The 19,910-nt window shown below is 47.6% G+C and overlaps 1 long non-coding RNA gene across 1 annotated transcript; it reads left to right on the forward strand.

Moving 5' to 3' along the window:
• Positions 1-2,801: 2,801 nt before the first annotated feature.
• Positions 2,802-19,711, forward strand: LOC142558006 (uncharacterized). Its single transcript, XR_012822913.1, has 4 exons — positions 2,802-2,858; positions 4,895-5,099; positions 16,420-16,584; positions 19,408-19,711. It is a non-coding gene; the product is annotated as an uncharacterized LOC142558006 (long non-coding RNA).
• Positions 19,712-19,910: the final 199 nt, after the last annotated feature.

Here is a 19,910-nt window from a genome sequence, read left to right on the forward strand (position 1 = left end):
CTAGGCACGACACAGCATAGCACAAGGCGGTAATAATAATAATAATATTTGGGGTTTTACGTGCCAAAACCACTTTCTGATTATGAGGCACGCCGTAGTGGAGGACTCCGGAAATTTTGACCACCTGGGGTTCTTTAACGTGCACCTAAATCTAAGCACACGGGTGTTTTTGCATTTCGCCCCCATCGAAATGCGGCCGCCGTGGCCGGGATTCGATCCCGCGACCTCGTGCTCAGCAGCCCAACACCATAGCCACTGAGCAACCACGGCGGGTACACAAGGCGGTAAGGCAACGCGAATTGGTCATTCAAGGCAGTGCATTCTTAGTGCCATGCCTAGAAGGGATGTTGCCATTACGTAAAGTGTCGTGGGTCTGCAGCGAAGGGAATGGCCTACGTGCATTTTGTATTCCATGGTTGACAAAATGGCTTTCAGACCGCGCCCGCCTCGAGTACGGCGTAAAGATATGCCACAACCGTAGGCTGTTAGGAACGAAAAACGGCTATACAGGCTTTGTGGAAGCAACAGTTTGTTTGTTTCATTATTTTTAGGGTTTGGTTAGACGTTTTGAGATCTCAGAGACTAGATATCGTTTCGAGCTTTCGTTAGAATGTTTGTTTTAGAAGCTCACCCATATTCTGAAAGAGATAGTTTGCGCACGCATAAATTTTTCGAAGTTTGTCTTCTCGAGATGTCGTTCTTTTTTTTAAACAGATCGGATTCTTTTTTATGTGAGATACGCAGATCACGTCAAGTCCGGTTATTTCTTTGAATCCTGTTGTGTCGCGTTAGAGTATCAGTTAACTTTTCGGGAGTGTTCGTGAGATTTTTCTTTGGAAGTAAAACGCCTTACTTGGAGGAGCCGTTGTTTAAACTGCACATTTTTAGAAAGTGCTTGTACCATACCTTTAAAGCATGTCTTGCACGGAAACAAAGAAGAAAAGCGTTGGTGCGGGTCTCGCACGTGTGTTTAGAAAACGGCGGCATTTCGAGCTTCATTTAGAGCGTGAGTGCAAGTGCTCATAAGTAAGCACAATTATTGCTGCAGGTATGAGCGCTTAGTTTACGCAAGAGTTTTTTGTTTCTTTCTTCAGCGCATGTCCTGTGTCACAAGAGAAAAGAAATAGTATGTGGATCTCACGTAGGCCAAGGTATAAGTTTTGACCGTAAAGTGAGAGTGACTCTGATAGTACGTCTGCGAAGTCAACGAGGCTCTCAGTGGCACTAGTACGTGCGGGAACAACGCAAGCAGAATACGCGTACAGGCTGTTAAGGGCGTTTGTACTACGTATGATATTTCAATTATCAATTATTTAGAGCATTTCGTGTATTCTAGCTTTGCTCTCTTACAGCACGACAATCTGCTTTTGTAGAGCTCAGAGATATGTGAGAGTTCCCTTCTGCGGCACAACATTTTGGGTCCAAATTATTCGGTCGAGCTAAACCTGGTGGACTTAAGCCGATTTCGGGCGCTTGCGCGTCATATGGTGCTTTGTTTCTGGGAATGACTCTTCTTTGTCAGGTGCTGCGAGAAGATTGTGAATCCTCGCGTAATCTAAAGATTGTGGGCTTCAGCGAAAGTTTAGTGATCTGATGGCTGCTTCGGCGTTTTTAAGAGATTAGGCAGGTGCGTTGGCTTGTTCGCTATACTCGATGGCTCTCGGTGCGAGCACGGTGCTTTCCTGTGCCCTATGGTCATGTGTGTGCTTTCTTATTCACAGGGAGAACGCCACACCGAAGCGAATGCTGGGACTCCAAGTTGCAGTGCGTCGTCAGCCTTTCCATCTGGAAGATGCCTGAGATCGCGACTGAACATCGACGCAAAGGGTAACCATACAGCTGGTAACCCTCAGATCAAATCTCCTGGCGGCGGAGGAGTCTGTTACGTCTCAAAACGGTAAAGTGCTTTCAACGAGACAGCCCCCTTCATCATTGCCCACCCACACGTCGACATGGTCCTGGCGCCGACTGTTGACGGGTCAACAAAGGCGCGCCCTTCAAGGTGGCAACGACCAACGGATACTGTAGACGCGGTAACCAACGTGAAGGCCAAGCTTCCTAGGTCGCTGCAAGCTGACCGTGACGCAGAGCCCACTAATTGATGCAAGAGGCCGACGTCGACCGTAGTAACTGCGTCGACTTCAGCTTTCCCAAGTTGCTTTGTAAGCAACTACGTGACACGTGATCTGAACTACGTGATCGCGCAACATTCGAGGCGGAGTCCGGCGGAACGGTGCGACGTCATGGGAAGGATGTTGCGAATGATCTCACGATTCTGATTGGCCGAGACACAGCCATCAGATTCCCTAGTCACCTAGCTAGAAAATGAAGTGCTTAAAAGCGGATACCTTTCGTGCCGTGAGTGTGTCCAGGCACCTACTGACATGTGTGCCCCTGACGTGTCCTAATGGGTGTTCAGACATGTAGCGAGCTCAGGCGTTTAAAGTCCTCCTACATGGAGTGGGTTTCCATATCTGGAGCCAGCGTGAATAATGTAAAATAAACCCTTTTCTCTCGCTCCTACTCCCGAACGTACTCATCCCTGTGCCAGGGGGGATGATCGTCTGTCTTCTCGCTTCGTTTGTGTCTTCATGTTCTTCGGGGCTGCCATTTCTCAATATCTTGATCCGACAAGCCAAATTACCCACCACTGTACTTCCTGCCCATGACATTATTTGCCACGAAAAGCACTCGCTGGAACGCAGACACGTTTTACCTCATGACGACGTCGAAGACGGCACTGAAGACCATGGCGACGCCGACCAGCAGGCACAAGGAAGTGAGGATGACGAGGGGAACAGGTTGGCGTTTGCGAGGTGCTCCTGGAGGGGAAGCGAAGCCCTGCGAGAGAAATATGTGTACGTGCTTCACAAAAGTTTATTCTGTGTATGCGGTTCCAACCACATAAATACCTTGGACAAATAATGTATGTCCGCAGCCAGCCTGTAGACTCACGGTATTACATTGTGTCGACCGAAGTGTTGAGACTTTCTCTAAACCCCTTATTTTTTATATGACTGGACCATACCACAAAGAAGTAAACTTTTCAAGCACGTTGCCGAAGGCCTGTGTACTAGTCACAGTCAAACATACTGGCCTATTAATTTGTAAAAAAAAAGTAACGTGATGCCTCCATGTGTTGCAGAAACCGTGACAGGGTATACCTGGTCCAGCGTACGAAATACACAACATAATCAGAACTACATAAGTGAACACAGTCACCTAAAAATTAAAACTCAAGCACATAAATGCGCAGCAATAAGCTGAACGTTCAGAAAAACTCGAATTTTCCGGAGGGGACAATAAATAGTTGAATATGCAGATTCCGTGTATTAGTTTGGGATTGCAACACTGCTCACAAAAGGTAACTAACTTTTGCGCAAATAATATTTGCAGAAGGTTTCTAAAAGCACTGCCAGTTTTCTTAATCGTATCTGTTTCTTTTTTTATTAAGATAATAAAACAGAGGCTACCCCATTTCACTTGGCAAATAATGAAGGATAAAAATTTTAATAAATGCATATAGGTACCTACATAAAACAGACGGTCGTGTAACGACCCCAAGAATAGTCTCAGATATTTCTCATTAAAACAAAGTCAGCGGATGTCTACGGTATGCGAGTTTCAGATGCACGAATGAGACAATTACGCACAATGCACTATAAGTCGGCATTCTTAACAAGTGATGGCGTTTTCAAAGAAGTATTGAAGTGCTCTCATTTAGTTGCGATGCAGCACTTTTGATGGGCATGGCCCTTATAGTAGGGCATGTAAAAAATTCCTATCTGAGCCAAATAAATGGAGTTCTTGTTCGAGGCACCGTCTATGTATAATGTGCCTGGGACAGTCCAAGAGTAGAAGGTATACATTCTTGTACTGAATTCTGAAATTCTAATGAAATTAAATTACATGCAGAACAAACCAAACAAAATGAACATTAAAAACACAGAGCAATATTGTTTGTGCAACATTTTTTTTTTACATCTAATGTGATGCCACCGACGGCCGCAGAACTTGCCACCCTCCGTGCTGGTCTGTTGCTCACACTACAGGCACTGTTGTTGCAGTCATGGTTTAGCTTTCTCGGCGCCAATTATGCAGCTATCCAGATTCTTATATTTCCATTTTGTCACACACCTTATTTACAACTAGTCGGTGACCTAAAGCACCTTTATCTCACCACACAATACACAAATGACACCACATAGTTATATTGTCATGAAGTTAACAAGCGAGCTTGACGGACTGTGGTTTTTCTTTTATGATGACCGACAGTCAGAGAGGGCGCGCGCTACGGCCCACTTCATAATCCTCGTTCTGGCGACTGACGGCTCTAGTGGGCGTCGTACTACGGGTCAACATCAGTGTATATCCGTTCATCTATGGTAATGGCCGTGAGGGATGAGGCCGCTCGATCTTCCCGCGATGGGACCTAAAATACAGAAATTCCACTGTCGCCAACGGACAAAGCTACACAAGGCTTCGCTCGCTATAGTGCGCTAGCTTACACCGTCAAAAATGCAATTCGACGGAATTAGCACACACTTGTCTCGATAAGTTAGGTACGCATCTACAGCAACGTATTCCATGTTGGCTACCGCGAGATAGCGAAACAATTCTGATTCGCCTGTGGCTTGGCGTGGCTTTCACAACAGCCTATATATTCTGGGTCGTAATGGCCGACAGCCCTAGATGCAACAACTGTGACTGCGACGAGGCGATTACCTGTCTTTCTTTAATGCCTTCGTTGCAGAAGGCCTAGAAAATAACTCTAGACCGTGCTACCTTTACTTAACAATCGCCTCTTTCCGGAAGAAAAACCTCGGATTCCTTAGCATATTATCAAATTTATTGCTTTGAATGCGTCACCCCACCACCCTCTCGCTCCATGCAGAAGTACCTCGCGATGAGACGATAGACTGGCGTTGTCTTCAAAGAAGCATCTACCGCCACGTTTCCTAATCCTACCCTGGACTTGTGGAAAGTAACACTGTCCGGCTCGAGCTTGTGCGCAGCTACGGCTGGTGAAGCGGGCGCAATGGCCGGTGACAGCAGCTGTGCTTCTGGACTGAGGAGCCTACTCGCCGGTGGGACAAGCAGTAAGACCAGCTTTCTCCACACGATCCCTAGCCCCTTAAGGTTTGAATAGAGTTTCATACTACTACTACTACCATTACTACTACTACTAATACTAATACCTAGTACTTGTTAAGGGTGCCTGTTTCTTCATAAAAATGTTCAAGTGCGTTCACTGCTTTTCGTTGTGCTATTTTCGATGGCCATGGGCCCAGGAATTTTGCGAGTGAGAAAGGCCGGTGAGGATCAATGGAGTGTAGCTCTCGTTCTAGCTGCCGTCGTTAGACACTCGCTACAACGCCTCCATTCGTATGCCATCGTCCTGATGCCATCGTAGTCGTGTCGTCATCGTCACTCCAGCTTCATCATCTGACTCTCGTCACACCATCGTTGTCATACAGGTTTTGCAATGCAGCCATTGTCGCGCCATTGGCATCATACACTCGTCGTCACTTACCACTTACCTCATGTCTTACCTATACCTCACCTCATGCCTTGTCCCACTTACCTCATGCCGTTGTCATGCTATTGTCGTCACTGCATCGCCTTCATGTAGTGTCCATCATGCATTCGTTGTCGTACCTTCGTCGAGATGCCGTCGCGGTCATTCCATTGCCATCATTGTAACCTCTACATTCGACTCTCGTCGTGCCGTCGTCGTAACACTATTGTCGTCATGCCATCGTCGTCATGTTGTCATTTCACCTTCGTAATCACTTCAGTATTGTCATCCCACCGTCGTCGCACAACCTTCGTCAATCCATCGATGTCGTTCCTTGTCCGTCATTCTATCGTTATCATGCTGTCGTCATTCAATCGTGATTAGGTCGCCGTTCTCATGCCACCGTCGTCGTGGCGTAGCCGTCAAACAGACGCTATCGTAAAACCATTGGCATACCATCGTTGCCATGCCGTCTTAATCGTGCAGTCGTCATCATTCTCGCTTCTTCGTCCGGTTGTCGTCGTACCGTCATCTCCATCTCATTGTCCTCATGTTGCCGTCGTCGCGTTTTCACCGTCATAGCATCGTCATAATTAAAAATTGGCATCTCGTTATCGTCAAGCCGCCATCATTATACGCTTTTGCCGTTCGATGAATATCAGTCTTTTTTCGTCATTCCGCCATCACTGCGTTGGCGTCATACAGTCGTCGTCATGCCTCCATGCTCATGGGACAACCTTGGCAAGCGAGTACTATATCAAAGTGGAACGATCGCAGAGTGTGTGGCACATAGACCAGACAACTAAGGTCTCAGAATCACCAGCACACATGTTAAATAAACATGACTTGAGAAATGAGATCTGGCGTTGCATTGCTAGATTGTTATTCGCATTACCGTCGACAGTCATCCTGAGATGAGTTCCGCCGTAATTTTTCCTGTTCTCTTCTGAAGTCCTCACTACTACTTGAAAAGACAACAGCGGTCGGCAGCGGATTTCGGAGCCTGATTTCGGAGGAAATTAATTTTGCCGGCATAGAATGGAGCTCAGCCGTACGGCTGACCAGGAAAATTGCAGATTGGTGGCCTTTGTTCTGCAGTGGGCAAAAAACCTGTTGATTATGAAAGTGAGGGTGATCATGATAAGCAAACATGAGAACAAGTGCGTAAGCCAAGCGTCTGTCGCTTAGTCATAAACCGAGGTAATATTTATAGGCGCCATATTTGCTGGTGTTGCGGGCGCTTTGTCGACAGTAACGGCTGATTGCGAGGACCCAGGATGCGGCCCGAGCTCAAGGCATTCTGGAATGAGGACACCTCTCAAATCTGCATTCACCCAATAAAAATTTTTATTCTCTCTCTCTCTATCTCGACTGTAATGCTCTGGTTTTTATGCAACAGTCTGTGATTGGCGGCATTTTATTAGAACTTCAGATCTTTTCGTTTATTCTCTCTGCGTTTTCAGTGTTTGCCACTGGTGTATCTTTTCATAGTTTATGCAACATACATAACTGAAAATCAGATTTTATGGTGCCTGCTCTACATTCGCCTTTCTACTTTGCGCACAGTACACTTGATCCTGAATGGACATCAACTTGCCTACAACTTTACTCCTTGATTTTTATACATTTAAAAAATAACTTCCCCGTGCTTCCCTGTAACAACAGCGCGAGACAAAGGACAAACAAGAGGACTAGACGGAAGCAGCGCTAACAAGCGAAATGTTTATTGGAAGCACAAGAATAAGTAGAGGGGTAGGTTACAAGAACCACAGATGTGTATCAAAGGGATCAGTTTCTATGCTGTTGAGGGCAGTATATGGCGTCGCGACGCACTCGTCACGTGACCTTATGCGCGAAGAGTGCTCCCGCAATCTCCTGTGCCGTGTTGCCTTTGTACTTAGGCAGCACATTTGTGTCCGAAAACTCTGGAGTGCGGCCGCATTCTAGGCAATGCATAAATAAATTTGATGATAGCTGCCCCTTGAGCGTAGTCTTGTGATCCATGGGGTGATTATTTACGCAGCGCTTAGTTTGGCCATTGTAACGCTTTCCACAAGAAAATCGAACGTCGTTGACGACACATTTGCAACATGCAGCTGTTTTTTTTCGGTGCTTTACATATGCATCTGTTGTGTTTGTGCCGAGCCTTCAATCCCATCATTCACTGCAGCCCAAGCCCTACCTTATTTATTTGTTTGTTTGCTTATCTATTTATTGCTGAAAAAACGACAAACTTGCCACACTGTGCCCCAATCTTTTTTGAGGCGACGGGAAACACTGTGCAAATACGGAATGCTTGTCAGTGACACCTCTTCATCTTTGTTTCTGGCTGCGGCCATACCCTTAGCTTCCTGCTTCATTTTGCACAGGATTCTTTGACTTAGAAAGGGCAAGTTGCTATTTTAATAGCGAGGTGCTTTCATTTCAAGCTGTCACCCTTCTGTATGGAATACCAACAGGTCAAACATAGGTATGATTTTTTTTTAATGTTGCGCTTACTTTGACATCAGCATTTATTGAACGCGTACGGTAAATGCTGCAGAAAATTATCGCTATAACTTGCTCGCTCGAATAAAACAGAGGCTTTATTTACATGGGAGGACAAACTTATTTACCGGACAAATCATACACGCGCTGGCAGCAGCACAGAGCGCAGTACATTGTAGCACGCAGCTACATCGTTGTCGGCGCATAGGCTACATTCTGGAGGAGCACGCGAACCCGCCATGGTTGATTAGTGACTTTGGTATTGCTATGCCAAGCACGAGGTCACGGGATCAAATCCCGGCCACAATGGGGGCGACATGCAAAAAAAAAAAAAAGACACCCGTGTACTTAGATTTAGTTGCACGTTAAATAACTCCTGGTAGTCAAATTCAATCCGGAGTCCCCCACTACGGCGTGCCTCATAATCAGGCGGTGGTTTTGGCATGTAAAAAACCCATAATTTTTTGGAGGAGCACGCTACATCATTCTGGGAGAGCGCAAACACACACAGAGGGTGTCTCCTTAAAACTATCTGTATTCCTTAGATCACTCGATAGGAAAGCGGGTCATATTCTGATCGGCCAGTCAGAATGGTTGAACTGTTCGCAATATCCAACCCACGATGTGGCACGACCCCGGCGGACTCCGCCTCCGCCGTTGCACCTTCGTTATCGCGTATGACGCAAACACGAGGTAATCGGGAAGCAGCAGTCAACGCCGTTCTCACGGCCGGACGTTGGCATCCTTGCAGCAAGTCGCTGAGCCAGCTAGGCCATGATAGTCGTTACCCCTTTCATAGATTACGGCAGTTGCAGACACTTCGCACCGACGTTGGCTTCGCTTGTTGACCCTTCAGCAGTCCCATGACCCTCGCGTTTGGACTTTGGCTATCACGCCAAACGTGACAACGTGAAATGCACCTTTACGGCGAAAACGCATGTACGACAAATAGACATAACGCTTATTGCCTAGTTTGTCCCCCAAGTGGCGCCTCCTGTCGCGAGCCAGTTTCCGCTTACTTGCAAGTTCCAGGTGTACCATTTCTGGGTTTTAACGACTTCGACTTACCCGCATCGTAAGCTTCCGGCTGTAGCCACCGTTTGAGCAGATTGCCGAAGTAAGAGATCACACAACGCTCTAACCCGCTTGCACAAGACAGTGGGCGCGGCCAGCAAGAGGCAGCCCAGAAAGGTCCTTACAATATATGCACTAATTCATATTGACTTGACCCGCTTCACGAGAAAGCAACGAATGCTGCCAGTTGCGCCATTCAGAACGAAGCTGTGCACGGGCAGCCCGGTTAGCGCGGCAGCTCTGCGACGTCCTTTACTGTGGCGATGCAGCTCGGCTACCAAGCTGCGCGCTATTGGGTTAAGGCCTCCTGTGAGGTCGCCGTTCCCAGCTGGCGCGAGCAAAAAGTAAGTTTACCATGTGCATGTCAGCGCTCATCATAGAGATGCGGGTGTAAAAATAGGTCGTTAAGTGCACTATGCGTGTATAGTATGAATGTATATGTTGGGCTAAGTCGTACAAGTTTTCATGGATGATTGGCGCTGACATGCAGGCAGACAACAAGTCCAGGGTTCATGCTGGTGTATATGACAAAAATTCAAGGATTTTCAAGCACTTTTAAGGCCCTGTATGTGGATTTTCCACGACCACATTGTCTGTTAGAAATCCAAATAAGACGTATGTTCAGGGGTACACAGAGGCTTGAAAGGATGTGAACTCGCTGAGAAAGAGGAATGTCGCTGGAGCCTGCGTTTCAACAAGGGGACTTGTCTTCAGACAAAACAATGGCTCTAGCGATATTTCCTTTCTAGACCATTTGTCATCATTGTTTGCTAGAGTTACAGGCTGACCACTTTCAGTGTGAATAAATGTTTCAGATAGGATAAGATAGGTATAAACTTTATTTGTCCAACGGTTATTGCTGCTGGTGCCCGGGGCTAGGCTGCCAGGGGTCCATCGTCCGAGGAAAATCTTCCGAGATCCTCGGCAATGGCCCTGGCTCGCTGGACGGCCCACTCCTAGTCTTCGGGCGCCTTGCTAAGGAGGGCGGCTTGCCATCTTTCAGCGAGGCGCCCCGCTTCAGAGGGTCCTGCTGTTGTCTTCCCCCTTGGTCTTGGTCCTACTTCCTCATGGCGTTGGCATTCCCAAAGCACAGGGGCCATATCGGCCCGTTCTTGCTTACACCACGGACAGCCGGGCGATGGGTGCAGCGCGGGGCACAGGCGGTGCAGGTGGTAGGGGTTGCTGAAAGTGCCCCCCCCCCCGTCTGCAACCGTCTCAGGTCGACCGCCTCAGACCTGTCCAGCCGCCCGTGGGGTTGTGGATATTTCCTTCGTTCCTTCCTGTAGTGACCAAGCACCTCTCGGTACGTGGAATAAATGTTTCAGATGAAACATTTATTCGCTAATGAAGATCAACCAAGCAACAAACGCTCACACAGTCCTTAGGTGGCTTCATGTCAATTCTCTGAAGTTTTACGTCAATGTTCAAGATCTGATGCTAGCTCTTAGCAGTCTTCCTTAGGCTGTCTGACTTCATGATGCAAGTTAGGCCACTGGTTGCCTCCGCTTTTCTGCATATGAGTCTGCTGAAGCTGTCAATTCTGCAACAGCAGCTTCTAGTTTCTTTTTCTTCCTTCCGAGAGCTTTAATCTATTCATCAATGCACCTTTTCCTCCTCTGTTTCGCATATTCACGATCCTGCTTTTTCTGTGCTTTCAAAAAGGCACGGTATTGCTTCCTTGCAGAAGCGACAGATGCTCTCAATTCCTTTGAGATGGGCATATTGGAAATGCCACCTGGTACGTGTACAGCATCACAGATAATGTGCTGTGATATTTGAGGCTCTCCTTTCATGTTTTCCACTGAAACCTGGCGACAGCAGTTTTACAGCCCTCCAAAGCTCAGCATATGCTGAGCCAGTCCTTAAAAGTTTATAGAAAAACTTGTAAGGTGTATGCGAGCTCCTTTCATATAGCTGCAACCCACGTTTGCGCTCCTGTACGAGCTCAATTAACTGTACAAGCACAATACCCCTTGAATGCTCGTGGATTCTCTCTGCTGCAATGAGTGCATCAAGAACTTTAAGCCTTCCAGACACTCATCCAGCTATGATGACATCTGCCTGGGGTCTAGTTAAGAGAGGCCTCTCACAACGGGATATCGCAGGGGGCTCTCTCCTGGATCTTTTCGCGACACTTAGAAGAAACTGTTCGCACTGCATGCGAAATGCGAATGCAGCTTTAGCGCTTACATTGCAGCTTTTTAAGAAGCTGCTCAGCTGTGGGACCAACATCTATCTTCTCGAATGGAACATTGTTATTTAGATCTTCAAAGTCAATCTTCAGGAGGCTAGTGATTCCCACTGATGAACAGAGAACATAAGACTTGAGAAACTTTGTTAGCAGTTTTCGGGCAATATTCTCAAAGCCAAAAAGAACTGGCTTCTCTGTCTGAAAGTGCGTCAAAATGTGCTGGGTAGTCATCGCAATAGCAAGCGCAAACTTGATCTTTGCTCCTATTAGTGGGTAACAGCAAAAGTCACAAGGGTTTTGAAAAGAAGTACACTTTGGAAAGTTCACTTCCTTGCTTCTTGCCCCGTTCACATACTTTTTGACGTCAGGCCAGAGAAGCAGAACCCGATCTATCACCGGGATATTCTCAATCAACCGATGTGCGCCGATGAGTTTGTCCGGCGGCAGCTACAAAGTCTTCACTCGTGGCAGGAGCATCAACAAACAACCAGCTCACACGTGACAGCGATACGTCCAACCTCAATTTGCTTGCTGTATAACCTGCCTTGTAGGCAATATGCACAGTGTGGAAGCTACAGCTGCCCAAGTCTAAGCACCTCACCTGATAGTTCTTCTGTAGGTGGTTCCGCAGGCCTTTGAATGCCTTGAGATTCACATTAGGCCCATCTACTGATATTTGCAGTCTCTTATGTAACGGAAGTGGTTCTAAGACATCAAGTAGTTCTTCTTGCAGGTCTTCAGCACTGGCATGGCCCATAAACAGAAGTGTGAAGTAGCGTAGGGTGGGACCGACCGTGATGCATCCCAAAACCTTAGATGGAAGTCCATTTGCTTTTGCTGGCAATTCTCATTCAGAGACTCGTCGAACAAGACAACATTGTAGCCACTGTTCTCTACCTCCCGCTACCGAGAGGACAGAAAGAATTGCCTCAAACCATGGCACGCAATATACGAGCACTTCTGCTCTGCGAATGTGGAAGCTTGTCCCACCTGACTCTGGAAACATTCTCTTAATTCATTCACCTGTGATGACGAATCATATGAATAGTGCGATGTTATAACCTTAAATGTCCACATAATTTCTGTGTTTATCACAAGTTCATGCTTCTTGCATGGATCCATCAGGTTTGACGATTGCGACGGCACTGACTGTGGTTCATTTGGTTGATGTTCCGAGATCGACAGGAAGCTCCTTATCATGCGGCTACTTTTCACTTTTTAGGTGGTTTTTTTTAGTGCCGACTTCCCCATAGCAGTGATCTCAAGGCACGAAAAGCAAGCTTTGAATTTTACCTTGTGCGGATTCGGCATGACCGGCACAAGCCATTCTCGGTAGTTGCCATTTTTCAGCCACGACCGCTGAGATTTGCGTTTTCCAGGCATTGTTGGCACGCACGTTTACTGGCACATACTGGTGTTGCCGTAGAAAAATACTCAAAACGCGCAAAAATGAAAATTGCTTGTCGGGCTGTGGATTCGAACCACCGACCTTCGGGTTGCGAGACCACCACGCTAACATATTCAGCCACCGTCCTCATCTTTTCTTTATTGCCTGTTTATTTAGCCACTCTCGGTTCATCATCATCATCATCAGCAGCAGCAGCAGCAGCTTGGTTACGCCCACTGCAGGGCAAAGGCCTCTCCCATACTTCTGCAACTACCCCAGTCATTTGTATTCATATAGGAGGTTGTGGCCAAGTACTGCACCAGGGTGGACAATCCTGCTCTGGTGAGGGAGTGCGTTACCGGTTCTGGTCACCGGGATCAGGCCGCACTCCAGGCCTCTTTTCGGTTCATCATACCCGCCTTTTAAAGCGGGGTCTTATATGCATGAAGAAGTAGACGCAGCGTAAGGCGCGAGCCAATCACAGGCATCCCCTCCCTCCGGAGGAGGGAAAGAGTGTGATCGCGTGTTCGCTCACCTCGCGCCCGCCATTTCCCGCCAGTTCAGGCCCGGCAGTCAGATGGAGAAGCCCCGTTTGGTTCCTTCTGCCGAAGAGCAGGCTGCGTTCACGTAACGGCAGCGGGAGCTGGCCGCGCGTCGTGCGTTCGGCCGAAGAACAGGCGGCGTTTCATGAACGCCGCTGGGAACTCGCTCGCGAAAGGGCTCGTCGTCGACGTGGCTACCTCGCCGTGAGGGAGTGTGAAGCCGGAGCGTTACGACAACGAACAGCCGCGGATCCCGAGCTTCGCCTTCACCGCTGTCCCCGGTAGGGGAGGGGTTATCGTTTTATTTCTTATTTATTTTTAATTTCGTTCCGGGTCGTCTCAGGAGATGAACCGGAAGTACTGTGCAAAAAACCAGAGTGTCACTCGATGCTCGTGCCACGAATAAATCTTCATATCTAAGTCTAGGGTTGAGACTATGATTTTGTCAACTGGAGTGCATGATTTCGTGAATCTGAGTGAGCCTTCAATGTACGTTAGCGTACCAGTTATATTTTACAACGACATTATGGTCATTTGGTTTTATAGGCAAGAGTCGACGTTGTGGTATACAGAACGCGGCCGCCTCTCCGTTTCTTTCTCTGTATGTGTGGTGTGTGTTGTATGCGTGCGCACAAAATTTTTTAATCTCCCGCGGATCGGGGGGGGGGGGGGGGGGGACGTAGCACGCATCTTTAAGAACTTTTCCCTGAGCACACACCTATATACAAACGAATTTTCTTAACGATTATCTAGCATGCACGAGGTTGTGGTATCGAGTCCCGGCCACGGGGGCCGCATTTCGATGGAGGCGAAATACGAAAGCACCCGTGTACACACATTAATACGAAAACACCCGTGTACTTACATTATAATGTAAGTACACGGGTGCTTTCGTATTTCTCCCCCATCGAAATGCGGCCGCCATGGCCGGGACTCGATACCACGACCTCGTGCATGCTAGATAATTGTTAAGAAAATTCGTTTGTATATAGGTGTGTGCTCAGGGAAAAGTTCTTAAAGATGCGTGCTACGTCCCCCCCCCCCCCCCCGATCCGCGGGAGGTTCACGTAAAAGAACCTCAGATGGTCCAAATTTTCGGTGTCCCCCACTGCCGGCTGCGTCATAATCAGGTGGTGGTTTTGGCACGTAAAACCCCATAATTAAAAACGATTATTTAGCTTTACACGCAGCACAGAAGCAGTGGTAACCTTTCCGAGCAACTTTGCTGACGCCAATTTCTTCTGCTTTCGGAGCCACACTGAATACACTTGCCGGAAGAAGTACCGAACTCGTATATGGCGTCTTGCACTGACGCGAGAAGGCGGCAATCAAAATTTCTTTTTAAATGCTTTTTTTCTTGCAATCTCGCGCAGGCCCATCTTACAACACTTCTAAAATATTTTCGCGAACTGAATTTATTTTTCGTAAAACATGACGTGACAATCGTAAAATCGCAGAACGGGCCTAAATTTGTAAAATTTCAGGAAAATTCGGAACAGTTGGCAGGTATAGATGCAACATTATAAAAAAACAAAGCAGTATACGAACTATACTGTACACTGCCATTGAAGCACGCAATTTTAATAGGGACAGGGTTGCTATAGTAGAATGACTCGAGGTTATTGAGAACCTTTCCGACTGCGATTCGACATCTGCGTTGCTCTGAATATGTCCTTTGCTGCCTTCAGCGCGTACAAAAAGAATTGAGGTTGAAAAAACCTACCAACATGTGCGAGCCAGATTTATACGCTCCCTGCTACAGGCGGAAAGCGGACAGGTAGCCAAGCTGCCTAATGCGCTGGGTTTTAACGCGATAGCGTTAAGGGCCCCATGCTGTAGAAAATCCGGTGTCGGCGCCGGTAGAGTTCTTCATGAGCGAAAATTTCCGTATATATTTAGGCATACGTATATGCCGCGCCTTGCTATATGACGTGGCTTATGCGGGTTAACTTGCCACACCATTCTATCACTAAAGTTGCTCATACCTTGCCTTACATTATTGACAATGTTATTTCTCGGAATTTTGAGAATGGCGGCCCACCAAGAAATATCATGAAACAAGACACCAACGGCGCATGCCTTTTATGTCAAATCTTCTCAGGCTTAAATAGTAAAAGTGCGAAACAATGACGGAAACCTGAATGTGATGTAACTTTCTGGCACGGCTGTGCGCTACTTCCGGGATAGGCCCACGCAAAAGGCCGCGTTTCTACCAGAACGCTCGCCTTCGTGGATAGCGTTCGCCGCCAGCGTTTCCCGGTAAACACTACGGTTACTTAAGTTGCAGTTGCCGGGAGGCGTGAGACGCAGTCGGGGATCTTTTGTTACTGTCGCATGATTGAATGAATTCTGGGGCTTTATGGGCCAAAACTACTATTTGATTATGGGGCACGCCGTAGTGGGGAACCCTGGATTAATTTTTACCAACATGGAGCCTTTAACGTGCTCCCGATGCATGGGACACGGGCGTTTTTGCATTTCGTCCGCACCGAAATGCGGCTGCCGTGGGCCGGGATTTGATCCCGCGACCTCGTGCTTGTAACAGTGCAACTCTGTAGCCGCTAAGCCACCGCGGCTGGTAAATGCTACCGCGTTCAACTCTTCAAGGCGAAGCTGAAGTCTCCTCCAAGTTTTTTTTTTTGTGGTTACAGGTTCGCCCAATAAAGAGTTAGTTTCGTGATTCAAATTTTTTCCCTCTATATTGGCAGCCTCGCTACCGCTGCGCAGGGAAAGTGATGAAGACCTGAAGGTAGCTTGGCGGCTATTTTGATGCTGATAAATGGCTGCACACAACACGTATAAATATGTGTACATGCTTAGCAAGCAAGAACGACGTCATCTATAGAAAAAGAAGATATCATTGCCAACAGCCATCATGTAGATCCGTCAGCAATAAGAGAATATCGAGTCAGGAGGTTAAAGCTTACTGGTGAATTATTGACGGCACTTGTTTTTTCTGTGTAGAACGGAATGACAGAGAGACATCGAGAATATGCTGTCTTTATTCTTCTATAGTCTTGAGTAACTTTCACACTTGTTAAAAGGACACCAAAATAAAATATTAGGCCAAGAAAAATTGGAAGATTGCGCTTCTGTAAATGCGAATTCGTCATACTTGGCAAAATGCAGAGCTTCTGTAAGCGAGAATATGACGAAAACGAAAAATCGGAGCAGCGCCACCTGTATCTCACTTTTCTTTTTACTTCTCTTTTTACATTAGCACTGGCTGATTCGCAGGAAGCAGCATAACGGGCGTTCAAGTGGAGATTACGCCAACTTATCCATATTGGGGCCGGCTGTTCAAATTGAAGAGCAGCAGGGAGACCTTCGGAGACAATTTTCTGCGCAACAGAGTGGTGTATTGGCACACAGAAAATGATTCTAGGTGAGACTTCTACCCCAATGATCTATCGATCTCGTTTCCTTCAAGGTTACACAAGAACATAGCAACTCACTTAGGTTTATTTGCCATATTCTTGCCCTAACTTCTGTATGACCTCAGTACGACACATTCTCTGAATAGGCGTCATGTGTCCTTCCACACGTAAACAAGGTAGCAGGTTCCCCGGTGCAACGTTTTTATTTATTAGACCGTGTCTCTTGCAATGAAGTGTCTTCAGGGGCCTATGGTTCATGACTTCATTAGCCAAGTGAATTAATTACCTCCCAGTGCAGTCCCAGTACCACGCAATTGCTTCGTATAATACCGCTTTATGTTCCTGGCCAATTTTACCAAGGTAGGCCTGATGTCGGACGCAATGAGAGGCCTGAGTTTGAGGACTGACTCTGGCCTAACGTCGGCCCACATTCGGCCGTTTCACACATAGGGCAACGTTGCAACTAGTAATGCAGTCATAAAGGTGTCATTCCGCGCGTTTCGCACTGCAGTTATTTATTTGCAATGTTTCTTTAACGAACAAACTATATGACGAGTGCTACTTGTGGGCGCAAGTTTTGGCCAAATCACTTGTGGCTTGTGCATGTTTGTGCTGCACTGTGATGCACTGCAGCCGCCTGTCGGAGAAACATGTTACTCCGCTCGTTTGGTAGAAATATGTTTAGATTTCCGAGGTCGCTCATAAATACGTCATATTTTCCGGCGTCAAAATATCAGACTTACTAGAGCGCAGCTCTTAGGCGCCCGTACCTGAGTTTCGCGTGGGCGTCGTCCCTCGGCCTAACCAAGTGAACGAGCACAGCGAAGGAGGAAACAGCGAACGCAGAGCAAAGCTGAGGCTGAAAGACGGCCATAGTGAAGAGAGCGTGAGGAGGAAAGTGAAAGAGGAGGGAATTGTGAAAGCGTAAGAAAAATCTCGTAGTGCAGCGCAAGACGGGCTCTGCGGCGACGACCGTTACGGATTGGCGCCAGAGCATTGGGGGCGAGCTCCATCAGTACAGAAGCTGGCGCTACCGTCGGCGTGACGTGGCATGAGGGATCACGTGGACACAGCAGTCGCGTCGGCTGCTTCGGAAGCGCGGAAGCGAAATGAAAACTAAAGTTTAAAGACCCACCGGCGCTGCGGTTCTGATGAAGTGGTGAGGTTTTCCCGCCATGGGTATCTGCTTGACAGCATTTGAAAGTGCTATAATAGGCAGTGGCTGCTTTTTGAGGCGTGCAGCATGGTAGGCTACTGCTCGATGCCACAGTGCCAAACGTACACAACGGAACCCGGCCTCAGCCTTATTCACATGTAGCCGCAGGACAAGAAGCTGCGTCAAGCTTGGCTCGCGAATCTTAGAACCGGCAAACAGCCATCGGCTATCCCTCGTGTATGCAGCAAGCACAGCCGTGAGGAAGGTTTCTGTTATGGCGTCGGGACTGCGATGTTCGGTGAGTAGAGGAAAACGCGCATTGAGACACTCGCCCGTGCCCCCCGCTGCCTGGCTAATGCCATGACGCTTTATTTGATCTATGAACTTGTTGATGTTAGATTATAGAAAGTTCACTGGAAAGGAAAGGAACAATAAGAAGCACATTAGAGTAAGACATGGCACATATGGTTATGTTTGTGTTATGAATTAATGTACTGGATTACGAAAAAGAAGCAACGAGAAATCGCACGCTGTGAAGACCAATAAGCATACAGTGCGACGCAACTTGAGAAATAATCTTGAGACGTCCAAGAATTTAGAAGAAAAGAAAATGAACCCACGCGACTGCACATTACAACCGGCGTAGGCACGTTGAAGTCTCTATAAACGAAATTATTTTTTAACAGCTCTGATAGCGTCCACGCAAGAATGGTTGCTTGTATACTGTCAGATGTTCATATTATGCGGTCTAACGCTCACGGCACGGTGCGAAAACGCGCTCGCAGCGAAAGCAAAACGCGGACATGCCTGCAGACGCACAGTCGGTCGCTGCGAACCCGTATGATCGCTGCATTGAGGCTTCATTCTGTTATGCTCCATTCGGTTATACAGAAAGCCCACTATACATAGTTTTCACGGACGTCACAACTGCAGCGTATGGAATAGGTGGCCGCCATTACTGTGAACTATACTACCGTGGGGCTATAGCCTTCGATGCGTGTACCGGGTCCGATATTTTCGTGTTGTGCGGTTTCAATAACGGTACAGTGTCGCAATGCCGATGTGTACGATTATCGGTTGCAGTGCGAGAAGCAAGTCTGCCGCACAGAAAACGAACATAGAGCCATGAACCGTGCTGTGCTGCTTGCCGAAAGTGATGACTTGGCAATGCGAGCGCACGAAAGTGTTGTCGGAGGAGCGTTGGCGTATCTGGCTCACTCGCATAAACCGGAAAGATGTAAAGAACCTGGAATACGTCCGAGCGCGCGGTCGCCACTTAACTTCAGGTAAGCAACACAGGATTATCAGCACTCAACAAATTTGCCAGCGCTTGCAATCGCCTGCAAGCGCACCAGTCGCTGTGGTTACAGCCGACAGGAGCGCTTCGGGTTACGTTCAAGCCCGTTCCGGGTCGGCTGCTGCTGCACGTGCACCGTCGATTGCGATCCACGCATCGCAATCGAGCTAAAATGTTATTGTCTGTACAGTTATGCTGAGTTTAACCAGCTCGATGAGCATTGTTTGTACCGTGTGTCGAAGCCGCGATACTAGGCCGCGATCGAAAAATGTGAATTGTATCGAGCTATAGATCGTGATCGTGAGTGCCTTCTATAATTTTGCGCTGTTCATGGCAGCTTGTAACAAGATCGTTTACGCGCTGTAATTGTTATTTCAGACGCAGCGGCGCGCCAGGTGTTACCGAATCCGAGAGACTGCGGCTCGCTTGCGTCAAGTTCGCTGATCTTTCGTAATTTGCAGCGAAGCCAGCGAGTCTAATGGATGACACCAAGCCGGACTCGCCATGTCAGCATTTAGGGTACTGTATCGTGTTTTATAAAGACAAGCGCATCATGGTTAACATCTTTTCAACTCAGCATTATTACGCATGCCCAATAACGATGGAATCAGCAAATATGCCCTCCAAAGCCATCTTAAACGTGTTCCCTTTCCGACTCACAGCGCATAAATAGTTGAGCAAATAAAAGCAACGGAGTTCTGTTTTGACTGACACGTTTGTATTCTTTGCGCGAACGGCGCGAAACAGGTGCAACAACGGCGCAGGACCGGGTGTTACGTCTACGGCTCGGTACAAGCGCGCCAAGAATCGGCAGGTGAAAAAAATCAGTGGCCACAATGGCGACCACAGTGAGCACTCAGCCCGCAGAGGATGACCACCCT

Source organism: Dermacentor variabilis, chromosome 9, assembly GCF_050947875.1.
Source record: "Dermacentor variabilis isolate Ectoservices chromosome 9, ASM5094787v1, whole genome shotgun sequence".
Classification (NCBI taxonomy): domain Eukaryota; kingdom Metazoa; phylum Arthropoda; class Arachnida; order Ixodida; family Ixodidae; genus Dermacentor; species Dermacentor variabilis.